At 43.3% G+C, this 9506-nt stretch overlaps 1 pseudogene; it reads left to right on the top strand.

The window, feature by feature from the left end:
• The first annotated feature begins 5086 nt into the window (after positions 1 to 5086).
• LOC123146205 (uncharacterized) lies at positions 5087 to 7495 on the top strand (annotated as a pseudogene).
• Positions 7496 to 9506: the final 2011 nt, after the last annotated feature.

Raw genomic sequence — 9506 nt, forward strand, 5'->3', positions numbered from 1 at the left:
GAGAGGCATAATACTAACACCGGCTCCAAGATCACATAAAGCAGTTTTAACATAATTTCTTTTAATGGAGCATGGTATAGTGGGTACTCCTGGATCTCCTAACTTCTTAGGTATTCCACCCTTAAAAGTATAATTAGCAAGCATGGTGGAAATTTTAGATTCCGGTATCTTTCTTTTATTAGTAACAATTTCTTTCATATACTTAGCATAAGTATTCATTTTGAGCATATCAGTTAATCGCATACGCAAAAAGATAGGTCTAATCATTTCAGCAAAGCGCTCAAAATCCTCATCATCCTTTTTCTTGGATGGTTTGGGAGGAAAGGGCATGGGTTTCTGAACCCATGGCTCTCTTTCTTTACCATGTTTCCTAGCAACAAAGTCTCTCTTATAATAACGTTGATTCTTTGATTGTGGGTTATCAAGATCAACAGCAGGTTCAATCTCTACATCATTATCATTGCTAGGTTGAGCATCAACATGAACATCATTATTAATATTATCACTAGATTCATGTTCATTACCAGATTGTGTTTCAACATCAGAAATAGAAATATCATTTGGATTCTCAGGTGTTTCAGCAATAGGTTCACTAGAAGCATGCAAAGTCCTATCATTTTTCTTTTTCTTCTTAGGTGCATCTACATAATTTCTTTGAGAATCCTGCTCAATTCTCTTAGGGTGACCTTCAGGATACAAAGGTTCCTGAGTCATTTTACCAGTTCTAGTAGCCACTCTAACAGCAAAATCATTATCCTTACTAGTCAATTCATTGAGCAAATCATTCTGAGCCTTAAGTACTTGTTCTACTTGAGTGGTAACCATAGAAGCATGTTTACTAATGAGTTTAAGTTCACCTTTAACTCTAGACATATAATCACTCAAGTGTTCAAGCATATCGGAATTGTGTTTCAATTGTCTACCTACATAAGCATTGAAGTTTTCTTGTTTGAAAATAAAATTATCGAACTCATCTAAGCATTGGCTAGCAGACTTATAACGAGGAATATCACCTTCATCAAATCTATAGAGAGAATTTACCTTTACCACCTGTGTCGGGTTATCAAGACCATGAGTTTCTTCAATAGGTGATGAATTAAGACCATAAATTTCTTCAACATGCGGTAAATTAAGACCATGTATTTCTTCAATAGGAGGTAAATTCTTAACATCTTCACCTTTAATACATTTTTTCCTTCATAGATTTCTTTGCCTCTTGCATATCTTCAGGACTGAGAAATAGAACACCCCTTTTCTTCGGAGTTGGCTTAGGAGTTGGTTCAGGAAGTGTCCAATTATTTTCATTAGTCAACATATTATTCAATAGAATTTCAGCTTGATCCGGTGTTCATTCCCTGAAAACACAACCAGCACAACTATCCAGGTGGTCTCTGGAAGCATTGGTTAGTCCATTATAAAAGATATCAAGTATTTCATTTTTCTTAAGAGGATGATCAGGCAAAGCATTAAGTAATTGGAGAAGCCTCCCCCAAGCTTGTGGGAGACACTCTTCTTCAATTTGCACAAAATTATATATATCCCTTAAAGCAGCTTGTTTCTTATGAGTAGGGAAATATTTAGCAGAGAAGTAGTAAATCATATCCTGGGGACTACGCACACAACCAGGATCAAGAGAATTAAACCATGTCTTAGCATCACCCTTTAATGAGAACGGAAATATTTTAAGAATATAAAAGTAGCGAGTTCTCTCATTATTAGTGACCAGGGTGGCTATATCATTTAATTTAGTAAGATGTGCCACAACAGTTTCAGATTCATAACCATAGAAAGGATCAGATTCAACCAAAGTAATTATATCAGGATCAACAGAGAATTCATAATCCTTATCAGTAACAAAGATAGGTGAAGTAGCATAAGCAGGATCATATTTCATTCTAGCATTCAAAGTTTTTTGTTTCAGCTTAGCTAATAATTTCTTAAGCTCACTCCTATCATTGCAAGCAAGAAAGTCTCTAGCAGTTTCTTCATCCATAACATAGCCCTTAGGCACAATAGGCAATTCATATTTAGGGGGAGAGTCTTCATCATCACTTTCATCTATATTATCAGTTTCAATAATTTCATTCTCTCTATCCCTAGCAAGTTGTTCATCAAGAAATTCACCAAGTGGCACAGTAGTATCAAGCATAGAAGTAGTTTCATCATAAGTATCATGCATAGCAGAAGTGGCATCATCAATAACATGCGACATATTAGAATTAATAGCAGAAGCAGGTTTAGGTGTCGCAAGCTTACTCAAAACAGAAGGAGAATCAAGTGTAGAGCTAGACGGCAGTTCCTTACCTCCCCTCGTAGTTGAGGGATAAATTTTAGTTTTCTCATCTTTCAAGTTCTTCATAGTGACCAGCAGATATAAATCCCAAGTGACTCAAAGAATAGAGCTATGCTCCCCGGCAACGGCGCCAGAAAAGAGTCTTGATAACCCACAAGTATAGGGGATCGCAACAGTTTTCGAGGGTAGAGTATTCAAACCCAAATTTATTGATTCGACACAAGGGGAGGCAAAGAATATTCTCAAGTATTAGCAGTTGAGTTGTCAATTCAACCACACCTAGATAACTTAATATCTGCAGCAAAGTATTTAGTAGCAAAGTAGTATGATAGTAACGGTAACGGTAGCAAAAGTAATATTTTTGGATTTTGTAGTGATTGTAACAATAGCAATGGAAAAGTAAATAAGCGAAGAACAATATATGAAAAGCTCGTAGGCATTGGATCAGTGATGGAGAATTATGCCGGATGCGGTTCATCATGTAACAGTCATAACATAGGGTGACACAGAACTAGCTTCAATTCATCAATGTAATGTAGGCATGTATTCTGAATATAGTCATACGTGCTTATGGAAAAGAACTTGCATGATATCTTTTTGTCCTACCCTCCCGTGGCAGCGGGGTCCTAATGGAAACTAAGGGATATTGGCCTCCTTTTAATAGAGTACCGGACCAAAGCATTAACACATAGTGAATACATGAACTCCTCAAACTATGGTCATCACCGGGAGTGGTCCCGATTATTGTCACTTCGGGGTTGCCGGATCATAACACATAGTAGGTGACTATAGACTTGCAAGATAGGATCAAGAACACAAATATATTCATGAAAACATAATGGGTTCAGATCTGAAATCATGGCACTCGGGCCCTAGTGACAAGCATTAAGCATAGCAAAGTCATAGCAACATCAATCTCAGAACATAGTGGATACTAGGGATCAAACCCTAACAAAACTAACTCGATTACATGATAAATCTCATCCAACCCATCACCGTCCAGCAAGCCTACGATGGAATTACTCACGCACGGCGGTGAGCATCATGAAATTGGTGATGGAGGATGGTTGATGATGACGACGACGACGGATTCCCCTCTCCGGAGCCCCGAACGGACTCCAGATCAGCCCTCCCGAGAAAGTTTAGGGCTTGGCGGCGGCTCCGTATCGTAAAACGCGATGAATCCTTCTCTCTGATTTTTTTCTCCCCGAACACGAATATATGGAGTTGGAGTTGAGGTCGGTGGAGCTCCAGGGGGCCACGAGGCAGGGGGCGCGCCCAGGGTGGGCAGGCGCGCCCCCCACCCTCGTGGAAAGGGGCTTTGATTCTTTCGCCAGTATTTTTTATTATTTCCAAAAATAATCTCCGTGAAGTTTCAGGTCATTCCGAGAACTTTTGTTTCTGCACATAAATAACACCATGGCAATTCTGCTGAAAACAGCATCAGTCCGGGTTAGTTCCATTCAAATCATGCAAGTTAGAGTCCAAAACAAGGGCAAAAGTGTTTGGAAAAGTAGATACGACGGAGACGTATCACTTGGCATCCCCTTCTGTTGCACGTCCGCCACGAGCACCTCTGCCTCCTCTGCGTCCACGACCCCCACCAGGGCCCATTCCAGTCCGCATTGCCCACGAAGCACGGAGGTCCTTGAAGTACAGAGCTGACAGTGGATGAACTCCATCACCGTGTTCCTTAAAGACATGGCCAAGATGCCCACATACTGCGCACTAGTCCGGTAGTTTTTCATAGCGGACCCTATAAATCTGACGAGCACCATCTCTCACCATTGTGACAGCATTCTTCAGGGGTTTCAGAACATTGATCCTAACCCACACACGGTAAAAATTACCTGCATCTTGGGATAGCCTTTCTGAGAAGAGAACTTCACCCACCCTACTAGCGAGAGCATCAACAAGGTGTGCATACTTGTCAGGAACATCATGTATTTGAATCCATATGTCAAGTGTGTCCAGTGGGACCAAGGAAGGTTGTGTTATGCCATCATACGGTGTAAGGATGACTGCATTCCCCCAGAAGTTCCAAGGACCCTCCTGCATGACACGTTCCCTGTCTCCTAGACAGAAAAACTGCACTGTATAGAGATTGTCCTCCAAAGGGCGGAACTTGCAGTCCGGGGCCAGATCCCAAGCAGCGCGCACATTCTTGTAGAACGAATACTGACTGTATGTTTTGTTGATATGCACCCACGCCACAGCGATCCATCTGGTCGAATCTGGTGGTGCCTCTTTCTCGTCGTAGATCACGTCGTCCAGGTCCTCTTCGCGGAGCCCAAGCTCCGCCATCATCCTCTTTGTCCCAGCAGCGGGGTCAACTCCGGACGTATTTGCCGACGCTAAACTATTCGCTGCCATACTCGAAACCCTAACCCGATTTTAGAGCCAACCGGGTATTGGAAAGAACCCTAATCCCTTCACCTACAATTGGAGATCAACCAAGGCCGGGCAGTGATACAAGATCACCCCTTGATCAGCCCGATCGTTCCAGAGGTGAGATCGAGGGAGGGGAGGAAAGGTCTCGACGGCGGCGAGGGAATCGCCTCCGGGAGGAGAAAAACCCTAACGCGAGGCTTTTTTTCTAATCGATTTAGTGAGTCTATGTGACTCGAAATTGGAAAAAAAATAGTGGGCCGCATTTCAGTGTTCTTCATAGCCTTACTCTGTTGTGTTGAAATGGGCCTATGGGCTCAATTGTGTACCTTAGCCCGAGCCCAATCTTAATCGGTCCACCAGAGGAGAGATATGCACATACATCGTCTGCCCTAACGCTGTCCCCTCCCCACCCACCCTCCGGCCTCCGGCGGCGGCCACCGATCTCCTCGCCGGACTTGTCCCCTAAACCAGCTCCGCTCCAGATGCTACCTTCCAGATGATGAAGGAGGATCAAATTCATTCTGCAGTCGGATTCGAAGAAGGAAGGGACAGGTGCCAATTTCGTTCTGTCCTCGGATTCCAAGAGGAAAGGGATCAATTTCGGGTTGTGTTAGAAAAAGGAGCTATTTTTGTATGTCTGCGGCGCGTGAGATAATAGTAAATCGGCCGGCTTACCGATTCTACACCGGCTTGAAGAGGATTCGGAAACCTCCTCCGTCTCCGTCTCTTCTTTTGGGATTGGGATCCGAGGAGGCTATATAATAAGATCAGGCTGGGCGCCGGCGATTGTCGCACACAGAGGGGTCATCCTTTCAAGATTCGTTTTTGTTTGTGTTCTGTTTATCCTCGCAAGTTGGTCTCTTTTGTCATCGCATCAAGATGAAGTTTAACAGGGGTCGCCGCCACCGACGGAACGTAAGTCGTTGCTTATGTTCTGTTATTGTTAAATTACTCTATGTTTCATTCATTTTATGAAAGCCAATTTATCGATCTATCACCGATGAATAATCTTCCACCTCGCAAAATGCAGTCGAAGGCAGAAGTTGGTAGTGGAGGCATGCTAAGCAAGCTGCCTGGCGATATACAAGCTTGTAATGGGGACAGGCTAAGTGAGCTGCCCGCCGATGTGCTGCTCAACATTCTCGAGAGGGTGGGCACACTTGATGCTGTAAGAACCTGCATCCTTTCGAAGCAGATGCAGAAGCTGCCAGCTATGCTCTCGCAGATCGTCATTGATCTCAGCCCTCGTGATTTGTTTCAAAAAAGTGATGTCGTGGCTGATGTGACCAACAAGATTCTTAGTAGGAGGCCTCCACGGATCACCATTCGCAAGCTGAAGCTCAAATTTGTCTTGAGTCCTTCTCGCTGCCTTTCCATCGGCAAATCCGTTGGCCTCGCCATGGCAACTCAGAAATTTGATGCAGCTGAGTTTGAGATCATGCGCCGATGGATTTCCATCTTTTCACTGATGCCTATCGCCTGCTCTTTGCTGAGCAGTTCAATAATTTTGTTCATGATTGTCCAGATGCATTTGCTGGTCTCACGCGGCTGCATCTACGAAATATGAGGTTTGGTGAATCAGACATACCCAACATCCTAAGCAATTGCAAGCGGCTGGAGTCACTGTCTTTCTTCATGTGTGGTGTGGGGATCAGTTCGGTTCTGCATGTGGAACACACTCAACTCATCGAGCTTGTTATGTCCTATTGTGTATTCAAAACTGTGGAGCTCAGCTCTCTACCAAAACTCCAAATGATGACCTTTGGTGATTGGCCCTGTGATGAAAATCCGTTGGTTCTTGGTTTTGTCCCTCAGATTTCCAAGCTCAGTCTTGCTAATCCAAACTTTTCAGGCAAGACCCACAACTTAAGCAAGCTGCTTGCTAATGCCCCTACTGTAAACGATTTGTTTCTGGAGTTTCGAAGTGAAAAGGTACTCACTCTAATCATCTCTATCCCATTCTTGTTTATTGTATGATGTTTTATATCTGACGGTAGTAACTTATGCATCACTTGATGATGCAATTTATGCACAACTTGCACGCATTCTTAGTTCTAATTTGTTTTATCTCTCCCAGATCTGGGTTCAACCAGAATGCCCGAAAGTGCTTGCTCCTGTACTCGCCAAATTACGGTTTGTGAATCTGGATCACCTCCCCGAAGAATGTGATATTTCTTGGACAATGTTCCTTCTTGAAGCTGCACCATCCGTAGAGGACCTTTGCATCACAGTATGGGATCATAAGTGCCGAAAGAAGTCACACAAGAGTTACTCTGAGAAAACAGATGTGAAGTGGGAGGCATCTGATCCTGATTTTAAGCACAAGAATCTGGCGAGGCTAACTATTTACGGCTTCCAGTCCGATGACAATTTCACAAGATACGTCAGGCGTGTTATTCAAGCTGCGGTGAATATCAGGAAGGTATCTCTGCACGACAGGAAGGTATGCAAGCTCTGTGCTGAAAAGTTTCCTCATGCTGAGGTTCGTCCTTCGGGTTATCCACGGACCAGCGAGGAGATGGATTTGTCGAGGAAGAAGATGACAGCGGCGTCGGCGGCGGCTTGTCCTGATATTCACTTTTGCTCATAAACAGTTGATTTGAACGTGAATGTGGTTGGAAGGAGCAATGTTGGTTTTCTGCAGAAATGTGCTCCCTCTGTCCATAAAAGTAGACGTTTTAGACCGACCATACAAGTCTCTGAAACGTCTTATATTTATGAACAGAGGGAGTATCTCGTCTACCAATTTGTTGGAAGAACTCGTTTCTATTCCCGACAAGTGAATGGATAAAATAAGCACATCTATGTTGAGGTCGCGCGTGCTTATGTTGAATATATAGTCAATATTCTGTTTTTTTTTTCTATCTTTTTTGAGAGCAAGCTTTGCTGGATGAAGAAAATGCACGTGGAGGACGGCAGCGTCCCTGTCCGAAAGAGTAGGGGCTGCTGCACAGTGGTCTGTTCCCAGCGGCCAGCGAGAGCAGTTCCTTGGGGAATGTTTTGCTGAAGATTTGCAACTCTCGATCAGTTCATCATCGATCTTTGCACTTTTTTTTACCACGAGATGTACATGACCTGATGTGGGATTAGCGTCTTCGCACGTTGGCTATTTGTGCAGAAAAGAAAGCTCTTGTTTTCTGGCACAAAAGAGAGTTTAGTGCTTATTTATTTGGCCGGCTATAGCTAGCACGGCTGCCCTAGTTCGTTAATTGTACTCAAACGACAGACTTTTCTGATCAAGGTGATTGCAGGAGTATATTTTTAGGAGAAAGGTATTTGGCGAACCACCTGAAAATAGCGATATACTCCCTCTGTTTCTAAATATAAGTCTTTTTAAAGATTTGAATATGGACTACATACGCTAGAATCTTGAAAAAAACTTATATTTAGAAACGGAGGGAGTAGAACCAAATGAGTGTTTATCGTTTGATCAGAACCGCTCGGCCATGATCAATTCCCTCCTCAAGTGTGCCCTGTTTTCTCTTTTTTTTTTCCGCGTGCTTTGCAAGCCACGTCTCCGCTTCTCCTGCAAGTCCAAGGTAAAAAGCCAAAAAAAAAACAAAATGCTATGAACCATTTAGTCTAGCACACATTTTTTCATTACACTCAACCTTCACCTGTGAAAAAATTCCCAAAAAAGAAAAAAAGAAGAAATTTGATAATCAGATCCACCATCACCTGCTAACGCAGCGCAGCCGCCCCTTCTGATAATCCTTAATTTGCAAACACTTATGAAACAGTGAGTCTCTCTTTCAGGCAGGGAAAAACGTATATAGTTTCCCCCATGCTAAATAGAACTTTTCAATCTATTCATAATCAATTATGGCAGTACAAAGAAGACTAGAGGTAATACAAATTACAACCAAGTCTATGGACCACCTAGCGACGGCTACAAACACTGGAGCGAGCCGAAGGCGTGCCGCCATCATCTCCCCTACCTCACCGGAGTTGAGCAAATCTTATTGTAGTAGACAATTGGGGAAGTCATCGTGGTAAGGCCCCAAAGGACCAGCGCGCCAGAGCAGCAACCATCGCCGATGAAGAGAGTCGCATATCGGAAAGATCAAACCTCTAACCACACGAAAGAAGACGAACGGAAACTGGATCCCAATAGATCCACCGAAGACCAGCACCAACCCCATGAGATCTAACAGTGACACACCTCCACACGACCTCCGACGATGCTAGAAGCCATCATGGGATGGGAATCAGACGTGGAAGACATTATTACTACTAAGGGACGTGTCACTGCCACACTGCCCCAATCAAGACGCTGAACGTAACAAAAACGACATCGGGGTCCCTCTCGCCGGCGCGGGGCCAAGTCCTCCGAACCTCCATGACCCAAAGGCCATCAATGGCGAGGTGGACTGGTGGCGACACCAGCGGGAGGAGGAGGATGGCTTTTCCGAGAATGGTTTTCGTTTTGACTACCTGTTTATATAAACTAAAAAAGGTAAACTGAGGAGGGGGGGGGGGCAAAAATTCCATATTATGCTCCTGGTACTTTACTCCCTCCGCCCTTCAAAGAGTGAACTTTCAACTTTGACTAAAAGTCAAAAAAAATATTTGACCATATGTATACAATAATACACCAAAATTTATGCCATCAAATTAGTAGCATTAGATTCATGATAAAATATATTTTCATCATACACCTATTTGGTTTGACAAATATTGATATATTTTTGCACAAACTCAGTCACATTTTAAGATAGTTTGACCCTCCAATAAAGTTGGAAGTACACTCTTTAAAGGACGGAAGGAGTAGTTGTTTACATGGCATGTATGTGCATATAGGAGATTCAGCACCAACATCATG

The sequence above is a fragment of the Triticum aestivum genome, chromosome 6D, assembly GCF_018294505.1.
Source record: "Triticum aestivum cultivar Chinese Spring chromosome 6D, IWGSC CS RefSeq v2.1, whole genome shotgun sequence".
Taxonomy (NCBI): Eukaryota; Viridiplantae; Streptophyta; class Magnoliopsida; order Poales; family Poaceae; genus Triticum; species Triticum aestivum.